Source organism: Sus scrofa, chromosome 5 (genome assembly GCF_054392235.1).
Source record: "Sus scrofa isolate SSC_HxYL_T2T_F1_AM1 chromosome 5, Sscrofa_HxYL_maternal_Yorkshire_Landrace_v2.0, whole genome shotgun sequence".
Taxonomy (NCBI): domain Eukaryota; kingdom Metazoa; phylum Chordata; class Mammalia; order Artiodactyla; family Suidae; genus Sus; species Sus scrofa.
In genome coordinates, this window is record NC_139387.1 from 72,336,649 (window position 1) to 72,351,285 (window position 14,637).

Below are 14,637 nucleotides of genomic sequence, written 5' to 3' on the forward strand. Positions count from 1 at the left end.
TCACAAATGTAGCTCAGATCTGGCGTTGCTGTGGCAGCTACAGATCCAATTCGACTCCTCCTAGCCTAAGAACCTCCCTATGCTGCGGCTGTGGCCCTAGAAAGACAAAACATAAAAAAGTAAAATAAAAAGAAAAACAATTATTTGCCATCTGGGTCATTAGTCATTGTGACATTACTAAGAGGGAAGGGGATGGAAGGACGGACAACCCCAGGCTGTGCTCGAAGCAGCCCCCACTTTGTCTCGGTCACACACAGAACTTCCCACAGAGGAGGGAGTTCTATTTATTCCTGTTACCACGGGGGGGGATGTGGGCCGCACTGTGACTTATGGAGATGACGGTAAAGGGGAGGTGAGAATGTCCAGAGAGCAGATCACGTAGCTGTGGCTCAGGCCCAAGAACTGTCTTAAAGTTTGGGAGAAACTGCATCAGCCAACAGCAAAACTGACCCCCCAAAATCTCTTCCTCCACAGGAACCGCGGGTCTCACTTTCTGGAAAGGACAAGGAATCCTGGGTCTGTCTTTTGCATCTTTGGAGCCCCACCCCTGATGAGGGAGGGAATCCAGGCAAGAGGCGCCCCCTCCTGCTGCAGGCGGCTCTGCCCAGCACAGAGTCAAACGTCTCTGAGTTTCCGTTTCCTCACTGTGTGGAGAAGAATGAGACTGGAGTTGCCCCTGGGGTGTAATGGGTTAAGGACCCGGCATTGCTGCAGCTGTGGCTTAGGTCAAAAGACCGCTTTCTTCTTCTTTCTTTTGTTGTGGCTCATGTGCCCTTAATTATTCCCCTGCCCCCTGGGAATTAGTGGCAATGCTTTTTAAAAACAGAAACATCTCCTACCTCTGCTGAAGGGTAAACTAGAAGATGGATTGATTAAACGGTTTTTTATGGTTTCAAAACAACGGAGCCAGTAAGAAATTGTTCCAGGTCTGTCCCCAGTCACAAGGACATGCTTGAGCAGGAAACAATTTATTTGAGGTTTTTCATGAGAACCCTCGCGTATACATGCCCATTCTTGGAAGAAGCGAATGCTTCATTTTTCTTTATTTTCGAGGAAGAATAAAACCTCCTCCAACCCCACTTATTTATGTAACCTTTGAAAAGGGAGGTGGAAATACACTCAATTCCACAGAAAAAACAAAAATTAAATATTATTTCCCCCATCAGACTTGAAAACCCACATTTATAAACAAGAGAAACAGTATAGTCTACCACTGAAGAAAAAAAATCTCAGCCTGCAGCAAGATTTTGTCATGTGTGGCCAGTGAAGGAAATTTGGACAACAGAAAGCATCCCTCCACCAGAAGAGGAACAGGAGTCAACAGCACAACGGTCCCCCTAGTTACTCCCTTTCCGTGCCTTTCTGGAAAGAGAAGCCTTGGGGGATGATGAAAAGGGAGGATTTTTCTTCCTCTCTCAAGAATCGGAAAACTCACTGCAAAAGAAAGGCTTTTCTCTACATGCAGCCCAGTGTTCATAGCAGTGCTGTTTACAGTAGCCAAGACAGGGAAACAACCTAAATGTCCATCAACAGAGGACTGGATACGGCAGATGTGGTACCTATTTGCAATGGACTACTACTCATCCATAAAAAAGAATGAAAACATGCCATTTGCAGCAACATGGATGGACCTAGAGATGATCATACTCAGTGAAATAATCCAGACAGAGAAGGACAAATAGCATATGCTGTCACTTATGTGTGGAAACTTCAAGAATGGTACAGTTTAACTCATTTACAAAACAGAAACAGACGCACAGACTTCAAAAACACACTTAGGGGTACCAAAGGTGAAATTGGGGGAGAGATAAATTAGGAGTTTGGAATTGACATATGCACGTGACTATGTAAAGTAGATAACTAACAAGGACTTACTGTCTAACTCAGGGAACCTTACTTAATGCTCTGTAATAACCTATAGGGAAAAAGAATCTGCAAAGGCAAGGATGTATGGATATGTATAACTGGATCACGTTGCTGAACACCAAAACCTAGAACAACATTGTAAATCAACCGTACTCCAGTAGGAAATAAAAAATTAAAAAGAAGGGTTTTTCATGGTTTGGCAAGGGAAGGAACAGAGTGAGGATAGGATGTGAGAGTTTATCTATCTGATTCCTATAAAGGAAAAGGTTAGGATAAGTGGATATAGGATGACAGGGCTCAAAATGCATTTCATTTGTGACCTTCTCTGTGTTATGGCACAATACCGTACTTTGTCATGGCCTGAAAAAGTAAAAACCGGTCATTAAAATTTTGGGGGGCTGTGCCCATGGCATGCGGAGGTTCCCTGGCCACAGAACAAACCCTCACCACAGCAGTAACAATGCCAGATCCTTACCCTTCCGTGCCACCGGGAAACTCCTAAAGCTTTAGTATTTTCTAGGAAACATGACTCTGGGGATTGCCATCTAGTGTACACGCAGAGAATCTTAGGCTTCCGGACTCTCTCAAACCGCCAGGTGCCATCTTTTATGAGAAACTCTAATTTCTTCTGCAGCATCTGCAAATTGGACAAATGAATTACTGACATCCAAACACTCCATTTAAAGTGCCCTTGCCTGAATGCCCAGCAAGAAACACCTCCCACTGGACTCATTCCAGGCTTCCTCCTTTGTGCCCTTGGATGATTCTCAAGGGATCAGGTCACTCCCTTCCTGAAATTCTAGAGTCCTTCTTGCAGACACCGAGGGGGCAAAGGAGCTCCAAATGCAGCTGAAAAGCCCTTCGGGTTGTTTTCCACGTCATCACCCTTAACGTCTCAAAGCTTTGATAGGCGTTCTTTTTGGAACGCGTTATAGAGACACCAGAAGAGAAATGATTTTTTCTTTTCTTTGAAGTGGTAAATTTACCCCGCACTGAAAACTGGGGATGAATCAGGGGATTAGGAGTGACCAGGAAGCTCATCTTTATGATTTCTTATCCAGGCACCTCCAGGTCCCGGGGAAAGACTTTCTTAGGCGCATCCAGCTGACATCAATGTCTCCTTGTCCTTGTTTTCTAGACACCGCTCCCATCTGTCCCCTTGACCCTGCGGGGCTATTAGACAGCAAGTCATCCAACACCAGAGGTCTTCTTTTATTTGTCTGCATCCTGGGTACAAAGCCCCACACAGAAGGGACACTGCCATTTTGACCACTAAAAATGGTCTTGGCCGTTCTGAACCACAAGTAGTTGCGAAGAACCTGCCCTCCGAACAGAAGTTCAAATCCTTATTCTCTGACCTTGGGAGAGAGTCATGTTCCTGTGATTTCATTTTCACGTGGGCAACCAACCTGATAGGACTGTCATGGTGACTACATCAGGTAGCATATGAGTGGTCAATAAACGGTACCAACGATTTATATCATTTAGTATCAACAGCAGTAACCCGAGAATCTGGATGTTACTTCACAAGGTTATTTTCAAAATTAAATGAAAAACATAGGCTAAAAAGACCTGCCACAATGCAGGTGTTTAATACATGTGAGCTGCTTTTCTTCCTTTAGAAAAGGAATACTCTCTCTTTTTTTTTAATTTATTTTTTCCGCTGTGCAGCATGGGGACCAAGTTACACTTACATGTATACATTTTTTTTCCGCCCTTTGTTCCTTTGCGATATAAGTATCTAGACACAGTTCTCAATGCTACACAGCAGGATCTCATTGTAAATCCAAGGAATATTCTTATAAATTACCCCGGCAATAGTCGTATAGAACAATTGAGGGGTATGATCAAAAGAAGTTAACCTACAAACCATAACAAAATATCCATTTGCACATCACTGGCATAGGCAGATAAAAAAATCCTTAACTCTGAAATTACCTGACACTTACTAGAATTCACTTTGATTTTTCTGGAGGCACTTTGAAGTAGAGAAGGGGGATAGTGTTGTGTTGCGGTTTGATGGGATAGTGGAAACAGCAAGGAATTTTTCTCAGACGATCTGTGTTTTTATTCACAGGACCTCCTTAGTTCCTCCTCTGCAAAGTGAGAGTTATAACAATTCTTGTTCAGTTAGTACACAGGCTACAAATCAAATAGCTTAAAACATTTTTGTAAACTATAAACAATTTGGAAGCCGATTACTGTTAGGGAATGTGACTATATATGCAATTTGATTATATATACAAGGCTTAGGAAATAAAGTTAGAGCCACACATAAACAACTAAGATTATTTTGTTGATCTACCAGAGTCCTTGTCTAGCCCCTCCTGATGGACAGAAGCTATTTTAGGACAGAAATCAACTAACAAGGTATTAGAAGATGATTTTTTTTTTTTTGGTCTTTTTAGGGCCGCACCTGCTACATATGGAGATTCCCAGGCTTGGGGTCCAATTAGAGCTGTAGCAGCCAGCCTACACCACAGCCACAGCTACGCCAAATCCGAGCAGCGTCTGCGACCTACACCACAGCTCACAGCAACACCACATCCTTAATCCACTGAGCAAGGCCAGGGATTGAACCTGCATCCTCATGGATGCTAGACAGATTCGTTTCCACTGAGCCATGATGGGAACTCCAGAAGATGATTTTTTTTAAGGGGGTATAATCGTGATTTTTATACAAGCAGAAAGTGAAATATCATCAAAGAATTTTACTTAACTCATAAATTAATGAGGGTGTCTGTAAGATGTGACAACTGGTCAAAGGAGCATTAAAATAAAACATTAAGAGTTCCATTGTAGCTCAGTGGTAATGGACCCAAGTAGCATCCATGAGGACAGGGGTTCGATCCCTGGCCTTGCTCAGTGGGTTGAGGATCCGGCATTGCTGCAAGCTGCAGTATAGGTTGCAGACTACAACCGGCTTGGATTCTGCGTTGCCATGGCTGTGGCTGTGACTGGCAACTGCAGCTCTGATTTGATTTGAACCCTAGCCTAAGAGTTTCACTAAAAAAAAAAAAAAAAAAAAAAGCAAAGAATGAAATTTTTTTAAAAATAAGCATGTTAATATGAAGAAAAGGAAGTTAAGTGAGTTTATGAATAGGAGCAAAACTAGCCTATCCACAGGGTAGTGATCTACAGAAGTCTATCAGACACAACACACTTGTAATATGCTTTTTTTGCATTAATATTGGTTTTATACAACAGCAAGAGTTGTAAAATAGCTCAAGGAGACTAGAAGAGAATGATAATCTGGAGGAGTGAGCAAGCCCAGACACCCACAAACATATATGTCCATTTAAAATATTTTTCCCTTTTTTTCCTTAAAAAGCTGGATAACACATCCCAAATGGAGCTGTTCATGCTAAGACCCACGTTACCATGCTGGAACTTAACTTAATTACACTTTGGCTCTCCCAGAAATAGACTCTCACACCAGTCAATCAGGAATCACCTGATCAGCATTACCAGTCAGATAATCTGTCTGATCGACCCTTGCCATCATCCATCATCTAAAGGAAAGGAAAAAATCTTGCCAATGACCAACCCACTTTTCTTTTTTCTTTCTTTTTTTTTTTTTTTTTTTTTTTTGCCAAACCTACAGCATGCAGAACTTCCTGGGCCTGGAATAGAACCTGTGCCACAACAGCAACCTGAGCCACAGCAGTGACAACCTTAACCCACTGTGCCACCAGGGAATTCCCCAACCTGTTTTTTTTTGCCTCACAGACTTTCCGTGTCCCTGCTCCCTTCTGCCTATAATAGTCTTTCATTTTATCAAGCTCCATGGAGCTCCTTTTTATCTGCTAAATTGGATGCTGCCTGATTCAAGAATTAGTGAATGAAGCCAATGAGATCTTTAAAATCTACTCAAGAGAATTTTTTTTTTCTTTTTAGGGCCACACCTGCAGCATGTGGAATTTCCCAGGCTAGAGGTAGAATCAAATCGGAGCTGCAGCTGCCAGCCTATGCCACAGCCACGGCAACTCGGAATCTGAGCTGTGTCTGCCACCTACACCATAGCTTGCAGCAACACCGGATCCTTAACCCACCGAGAGAGGCCAGGGATTGAACCCACATCCTCGTGGATACCATCCGGGTTCTTAACCCACTGAGACACAACAGGAACTCTCAGTTGATTTTTTTAAAAAAAACAGAGCTAAGGAATAGGTTAAGCCAGCAACTAATTAGTTATTCTACCAGTACTGAGTACTTTCTATGTGTTTAGGGGGCAGATAGGACATCTGGACATCCGCTGTAACAGCAACTTACCTGTCTGAATATCAAGGCACTTCAATTTTGGTTATGGAGCTATGAAAAATGAACAGGTCATGGGCAATCCCACCTTCTCTTTCCTCTACTTTCAATCATCCCCCCACCCCCCCACCCTAAGAATGCCCGGGGCCACCAGTTCAAAGCTACTTAATGAAGGCAGGCTGTCAGAGGAATCAAACACAGATAGCAGCCACCACATGGTCCTGGCAATTCCTAGAGGGTGTGTTTGTGAAGCTCTTCTTTAAAAATCTCTGTGATTGCACTGTAGTTGTTTGCAAGGCATTTAAATGCCACAAGAAACCACAAGAGCAGATAAGGGCATAGTATCCCCTTGAGCTGCTCAAAAGCAGAGATTTGGTAAGATTAGGGGAAGCAGGAAACAGCGCAAGGAGGGAACTGGTTCGCCTTGAGTTTTGAAAGTTATTTTCAATGAGGAAAAAAAAAAAAAATCTCGATTGTCACCACCACCACCGTCATCACTACCAGAAGCTTCAGCAGCAGCCACTTCACACACTAGAAACTTTTATAAAGCTTGACACAGCTGTATGAGTGTGTGGGGGGGGGATAGTTTTGAAGGCAGCTGCTTATTTCAGACAAAATTATGTGGAGAATAAAAGGCATCAGTCAAAACGCTTTAAATGTATTTAGCTGGACCATCTCCAATCATCTTCAAACGAGTTCCCTAGGTTCTAACAAAGTAAATAAAATGACCATACTCTTTATAAAAATGTGACTCTCTGTGGTATATTTTCAACCCATTTAATGCAATTGAAAACATACCTTTTGCTGTTCCCGGTGATTGGATTCATTTGTTGTTATTATGCAATGTCTTATAAGACGTGTGGTCAGTCATTAGCTCTGATCTAAAGCCCAGTATTTAGTCAGGAATGTAATCTCCTGAATTACAACGTTGTCCAGAAAGAAAAATAGGAACATAGTTTACATTAGTGCATTTTCTCACAAGATTTCTCAGGATGCCCTGCATAAAAAGTGCAGAGTTTCTGCCATAGGAGATTCTTAGATTGGGAAATAATTGACTTTCGAAGTTAAAAAGTGACCTTTTCAAGATTGTAAAAGACCCACCAGTTTATTCTGCCAACACTGAATTGTATACAGGTGGCTGAGTGGCTGATCAACTCAGGGACATTTATTCCTTCCTTCAAGAAAATATTTTAAAGCATGAATTATGTCCCAAATACTTCTTAGGAGCTGGGGGTGTATAGCTGACTGATGCTGTCACGGCTTTCAAGAAGATAAAATCTGTATAGACAGACCAATCAAACAAGAGGCGTCTACATAGACTTCGAGTCCGGGAAAATAGCAGCTCAGACATGGACCGAGAAGAAAACAAGAGACAGACCGGAGACATAGGCAGGGAATGGGTGGGCTGTGGCCAGGGATTAATCCAAAATTTCCAGGCATTTGACATCGTTAGTGTGGAAGTCCTTGGACCTAGTATGGGAGGTCACAGCAGCACACGGAGCAGCTCAAAGGTAGCAGTTCTGCATGAACAAGGGAGGAAAGAGAGAGAGAATCAATTGATTAGCAAGGAAAAATTCAGGAAGTTTCTGTGAACGGTGTGTTCTTCCTAAGAAAATAGTAGAATTGATCCCCCCCCCAATCGAAGTCCTTATGTCAGACTTCATTTTCAATGACCATCGTAGCTACTTCCTCTTCACAAATGTACTTGAAAAATTATCCTCACTGCCTTAAATAAACAAGGAAGAGGAGTTCCTGTCGTGGCACAGTGGTTAACGAATCCGACTAGGAACCATGAGGTTGCGGGTTCGGTCCCTGCCCTTGCTCAGTGGGTTAACGATCCGGCGTTGCCGTGAGCTGTGGTGTAGGTTGCAGATGAGGCTCGGATCCCGCGTTGCTGTGGCTCTGGTGTAGGCCGGTGGCTCCAGCTCCGATTCGACCCCTAGCCTGGGAACCTCCATATGCCGCGGGAGCGGCCCAAGAAATAGCAACAACAACAACAATAACAACAAAAAGACAAAAGACAAAAAAAAAAAAAAAACAAAAAAAAACAAGGAAGAGAGGGACTATGGAGACCCATGTTGGCTGGTTGGATTAGGAGCTGAAGAATCACACCCAACCCTAATCCAACAGAGAGAAGGAGAAAACCCAAACCAGATTTCCTGATCTACCTCCCTAACATGTGTGTCGACATATTCCCCACTTGCCAGGTTAGGGGTCATCAAGGACCTGGAGAGCTTTGCCAAAGGTACTTGAAAACCCAGATGCCTGAAATCAACCTGTGGGAGATGCGATTTCAACCAGGAAAAGAAACAAAATAGTGAAATGTCTGTGGTACTCCTACCCATCCTTTAACCCCCAATTTTCTCTTCTGTTGAGATCCTCTTTTCCGCATCAAAACTTAACCTCTCAGGGAGTTCCTCTGCGGCTCAGCAGGTTAAGGACTCAGTGCTGGCACTGCTGCAGCTCGGGTTGCTGCTGCAGCATGGCTTCGATCCTGGCCCAGAACTTAGACACACTCTGCAGGTGCAACACACAACAACAACAACAACAGAAGAGAGAGAGAAAAGGAAGGAAGGGCCAAACCACCCCCTCCAACAATCTCTTGAAAGTTTCTGCTATGATCACATACTTTTAGATCACTAAGTTTTCTGAATCAGAAGTATTTGCAATTTAAGCTTCAAATTTATAGCAGAGAGAAGTTCTATCCACTATATAACTCATTCTTACTTCTCCTTCCTCCTTCTCACCAGGGTTCCAGAGAGAGAGATTCTTTTTTTTTTTTTTTTTTTTTTTTGTATTTTTGCCATTTTCTTGGGCCACTCTCACAGCATATGGAGGTTCCCAGGCTAGGGGTTGAATCGGAGCTATAGCCGCCAGCCTACGCCAGAGCCACAGCAGCGCAAGATCTGAGCCACTTCTGCAACCTACACCACAGCTCGCGGCAACGCCAGATCCTTACCTAACCCACTGAGCAAGGCCAGGGATCAAACCCGCAACCTCATGGTTCCTAGTTGGATTCGTTAACCACTGAGCCACGACGGGAACTCCCAGAGGGAGATTCGGATTGGTCCGTCTAAGCCAGTGGTTCTTACCTGGGAAGCTTGGCGATGCTTATTCCCATCACCCAGAGATTCTGATTTAAATGCTCTGGGCTACAACTTAGACATTGGTTATGTTTTCAAATACCCCTGAGTGACTGTGATATGTATTCAGGCTTGAGTATGATTAGTCTTAAGTCAGTCTGCAGAGAATATTTCTCCTTGCTCACAGTGCTGATTGCTGCTGTCAGTGTCTCATACCCACAAAGAAAATTAGCCTTATGTGACACTGATGCTATGAACAGTTTCTCAGGAGCCACAACACCACTCTTCCAGATGTAGGAGAAAACTTAGGTCCTAGAAATCATTATTCATGCCACCTCTGGACTTTCAAGTTTGGTTTTTTGTTTTTTGTTTTTTTTTTTTCCAACAGTAGGAGTGTTCTGTTACTTGCAACCAAGAGAACCCAAGTTGTTCAGGATAGAATAAGCTATATCATAGCTACAAACGTCAACAACCTCAAGTTTATTTTTCACACCAAAGCCAAAGCAGGCTAAGTAATCCGCCTCTACTTCGTAGCTATGCTAACTGGGACACCTCCCCTCCAGGGTAGAAGTGTGTGATGTGAAGAAGTGCTTGATTTTTTTTTTTTTCTTTTTAGGGCTGTGCCTGCTGCATAAGGGGGTTCCCAGGCTAGGGGTCAAATTGGAGCTACAGCTGCTAGCCAAGCCACAGCCACAACCACAGCAACAAGGGATCCAGTCTGCTTCAGTGACCTATACCACAGCTCACAGCGATGCCTGATCCCTGACCTACTGAGCTAGGCCAGGGATTGACCGGTGTTCTCACGGATACTAATCAGATTCGTTTCTGCTGCCCCACAATAGGAACTCACAAGATGTGTGTGATTTTATGGGTCAGGTTGGGTAGGCTATGTTGCTCAGTTTTTTGTGAAATGTATTTAATCAGTGTGATTAATATTTACAATAAACTGAAAACCTTAGGAAGAAAAAGTAAGATTTAAGACTTGCCACCTCCACAATGGTATGAACCAATTTCTTTAAATCTCTGCCCCCTCCCCGGTCTCTCGTTCTCTCTATATAGCAGAATAAATCTAGTTTTGCAACTCAATAGATGTATGGATTTGAGGAATATAACTTCTTTTAAACCCCATTGTACAATCTGATAAAATGAAGAGGATGGTAGCTAAACCCATTAGATGCTTCAAAGGAAGAAGTGAGGTAATTTCCATGAAATTCGTTACTCTAAATTGATAGCAATTGTTTTTTTTGTTTTGTTTTGTTTTGGCTGCAGCATGCTGCAGTTTGATGTGGGATCTCCGTTCCCAGACCAGGGAAGGAACTTGGGCCACTTACAGGGATGAAAGCACCAAGTCCTAACCTCTAGATTACCAGGCAACTCCCTGAACAGACAGTAATTAAATGAGCTTTGGTCTAGAATCCACGATTATAAATGAAGGCAAAGTTTGCCAGAATTAGGCTCTCCCAAGGGCTAGGCTCATGGAGACCAGGCACCTTGGGGAAGGACTTTTGGGGGATAGATTTTGGAGGAAAGACTTTTTGGTGATCTGTAGCTTCTCCCTGGGGTCACTAGTGTCTGGGGCTGGATGGAGTATCTGGGCAATTTTCTAGTTTTTTCCTCTATTTCCAACAGAAATGCACCCCCCACCCACATAAACATAACTATGTGTCTTCTAGCTTATATATGCATCCCTGTAGTGTCCAGGAACTTGGGCAGCAGGCCTCCCATAGATGTCAATTTCATGTGAGAACAGTTCTGCTGGGGCTCTGAATCCACTCTACAGAGAGTCACTGTGGTGTTGGGGGGATAAGGAGGTGAATGGGGCCCTGATTTGACTTGCCCTGGACCTAGGCCTGGGTGTTCTCTGAAGCCAGGAACAAAGGGAACAGGAGGAGAGAGATGAAAAGGGCACCAGAAAACAGCAAGATTTGGAACTATGAGGTAGAGAAAGAAAGCAGTGAGAGAAGAGTAGGGCTGTCCCTGGATTCTTGGCCCAAGTTGATATTCTTTTAAATCCTTTATAAAAATAAAAGAGAACAGGGGAAAAGCAAGTGTATTGGACAAAGGCTACGGCTTTCAATTCTCCCATGGCAGGAAAGACAAAAGCAAGAAACTCATTCCCAGATTTTGCCAAATCACAGAAAAGCACATAAGGAGGAACGTCAAATTCTCAGGCGGCATTGTAGAAAACATCAGAATGAATGAAATTTAAGCCTGAGTGCAAACATCTGTGGGATTTTCAGTAAGAGGGTGGGGGGCGGGGGGGGAAGAAAGTGAGATTAAGACCTACAGCATCTGAAAGAGTAGGTTAATAAAAGTAATAAGTATTTACCACAGTTTCGTAACTCAAATGGCACTCCCCCATGCCACAGATTTTCTGAAACATCAACATCCTTGAGAAACCACAATGTTTGCTCTGTGTTTCACATGTACATAGTGTACCCATGAGTGTTGTTTTTGCCTTCTCAGACCTCTTTCATCTCTCTCCTTCTACGGAAACCTTCTTTTTGGTGAGAATACATTCCAAGGGTCAGGTATGGCTGTTCAGCATCCATCCACCCATCCTGTGTTCTGCCAAAGGGATGCTTTGCAACCCAACCCTGCCTATTGCAACACTTCCACCCTCAGGCCAGAGTGAATTGCTCAGGAATAGGCATAGGAGTCAAGGAGGGCCAATCAGAGCCTTCCCTGTGGTTACACATATAGGCTTTGGGAAAGAGCAGGGACCGTTCTTCTCTGGGATCATGAAAACAGAAGACCTGAGTTCCTGGAAAGATTTGAAGCCAAGTTCATCTTTGGATGGTGGATGCCTGCTGAGAACAAAGAGGATGAAGAGGAAAGGAAACAGATTCAAGAAATGGAGAAAGTCGGTACTGATGACAACCTACCAAAAGGGAGCTGTGCTTTCTTAGTCCCCAAGGAAACACCTGTATAACTAACACCAACAGGAAAGGGGCTGCTTAAGTGGTATGGACTCCCAAAGTTATACCTTCTCCATTAACCTCTGAAGTGGGTCCATGAAAGCCAAGGGGAATGGACCTCTCTGTCCCCAAGAGCAGAGCCCAAGTGGCCAGGGGGGCTCATCAAGGAACTCACCACTCTGGCACATGGGCACCCTGCCGTCTTCACCAAGACTCAGATGGTGTCTGCTCCATGGGCTGGCTCTCTCTGCCCCTTTGAACGGGAGTCTTTGCTGAAAAGTCTCTTTGGATAAAATCTTACCTGACTGAGGCCATATGAAAGGACATGTCTCCAAATTTCCCATCATCTTCTAAGTCTCTGAGTTATGAATATTAGCACAGTTTCTAAAATATCCCAGTTACAAGACATAGAGAGAGTGACAGGTGAGCACTTAACCTTAGCATACGGCCTTTTTATGAGGGACCGTTTTTATGATGGGTCTTAAAATGGAGGCTTAAATGTGGGTGTGTGTGTGTCATGCGCAGAAGAAGAGAGAGAAAAGTGGGATCGTCCAGACTTGGCATGAGGTGGAGCAAAGGGGCCAGAGGTCAGCAACAATTTCCATCTCAGAGATAGAGTCTATATGGAATCTATGGCATAAGTAGGGCAGCCAGCCTACGGCCCTGATTCTGAAACTAGACTTTGAACATGAGTCCCAACCACAGATGTGTGTTTTACAAATGGCAGTGGGAGGGCCAGGAGACTGTGACTCCTCCTGGAGGTGGGAGCTAGTGGACAGGCCAGTCCAGCACAAGTGAGGTCCACTTGCCCCACCAGCATCACCTTACTGGCCCAGTTTTCCCACATCTGCAAATTTCATGCCCACATTAAGCCACTCAAGGGGGTTTCTATGTGGAATTACGGACTGGGAATCATCCACAGCAAATACCTCTTTTCTAAAACCATGTGCTGTGCCCCAGGCCACACAGGATCTAGGCCTGCCTCTGATTTCCTTGAATCAGCTGTCAGTGGCTTTGAAGCTCTGCTTCCCAGGTTTCTGGTAAAAGCAGCTTAAGTGTTCAAATAAGGTATGAGTGTTCAGATGCAAAGGAATGGCCAGTTTGCCAAAATACGTCCAGAGAACAGTCTTTAAGTGGATGTGAGAGGATGGGAGGGTGCCTACTCCTTCACACATGGGTGTCTAAGGATGCAGAGCTTCCTGAATGCCTTCAAGTAGTGGGTCTTGTGCACAAAGAGAGGGATGTGTGGTTATTCTTGTTTAATAACTTGTTTTTCTAATTTCAAAAGAAATACATATTTAATCTAGAAAAATGAAAGAAAAAAAAAACCAAAAACTATTGGCTCCTGTAACAAACAACCTCAAAATAACAATGGATTAACAGAATAAAAGTGTATTTCTCTTTCATACAAAACTGAAAAAAGATGTTCCGGGGTGGATGGCTCACTTTGGTGACCCTCCTTCAGGCAGTGACTCAGGGATCCAGGATTTTCCATCTTGCTGTGATGCTGTCTCCAGGGCCCCAGAATCTTCAGCTAGATTCTTTGTATCACTTCACCAGTCAACCAGCAAAGAGAGAGAGAAAGAGAACCTCTCAGGAAAGTCAGGCCTATAAGCACATCCCTTTTCTTACATTCCATTAGCCAGAGTTAATCCCATGGCTAACATACAAGCAAGGAGGCTGGGGAATATTGTTTTCCTGTGTGCCTAGGAGGAAAATGACATGGGATGGCTAAACACAGCTCCGCCTCTGCCACACCACCTAGCAGCACGCAGGGGACAACAGATCACTTGCAACCCAATGATCCCAAGAGAGTACACTGTTAACAATAAGGTTTGTATCCCTTGTGACTTTATACTATGGACAGATGCGTTTAACATATACTGTTTCAGAGCATACATTTTTTAAAACATTGCAACTTAACTATAAATATTTCTCAATTACCCAGTTTTAAGATGGTGCATTGTATTGCTTTATATGGATGACCATTTTTAATTTTAGAAATCTATTGTGGGATTACTTCCAGTCCAAGTGCTGGATAATTTTGGCTTTCTTTCATAAACTACAATAGTTATTTCCTCAGGATACATTCCTAGAAATAAAATTGGTAGATGAAAGGGAAGCACATTTTTGGGGAGTGATAAAGTGGCTTCAAAATGCTCCTTTTCCTGGGATTTTATTTTGGAAAGTTTAACCACCATGACAATATTTTTTGCAAATCTTCACTGAGTTTGGGGCCAATAATTCCAATTTTCTAGAGCTGTCCTTGCCAAAGCATACTCCTCAGCTTCTATTTGCTGAAGAAATAGACTTAACTTTGGCAAGAAAGAGAACATGACAAAGAACTACATTTAATATTTGCGATAACTTGAGAGTTGAGTATTATCCTAGAATGTGAAGAACACTGTGATTTATGGAAGCTCATTACCCAAGACTGTTAACGGGGGGCTCAGGACTTAACATAGGACCTGCCTTGGGCAAAACTGTGAGACCGACTGATGAAGGAAACATGT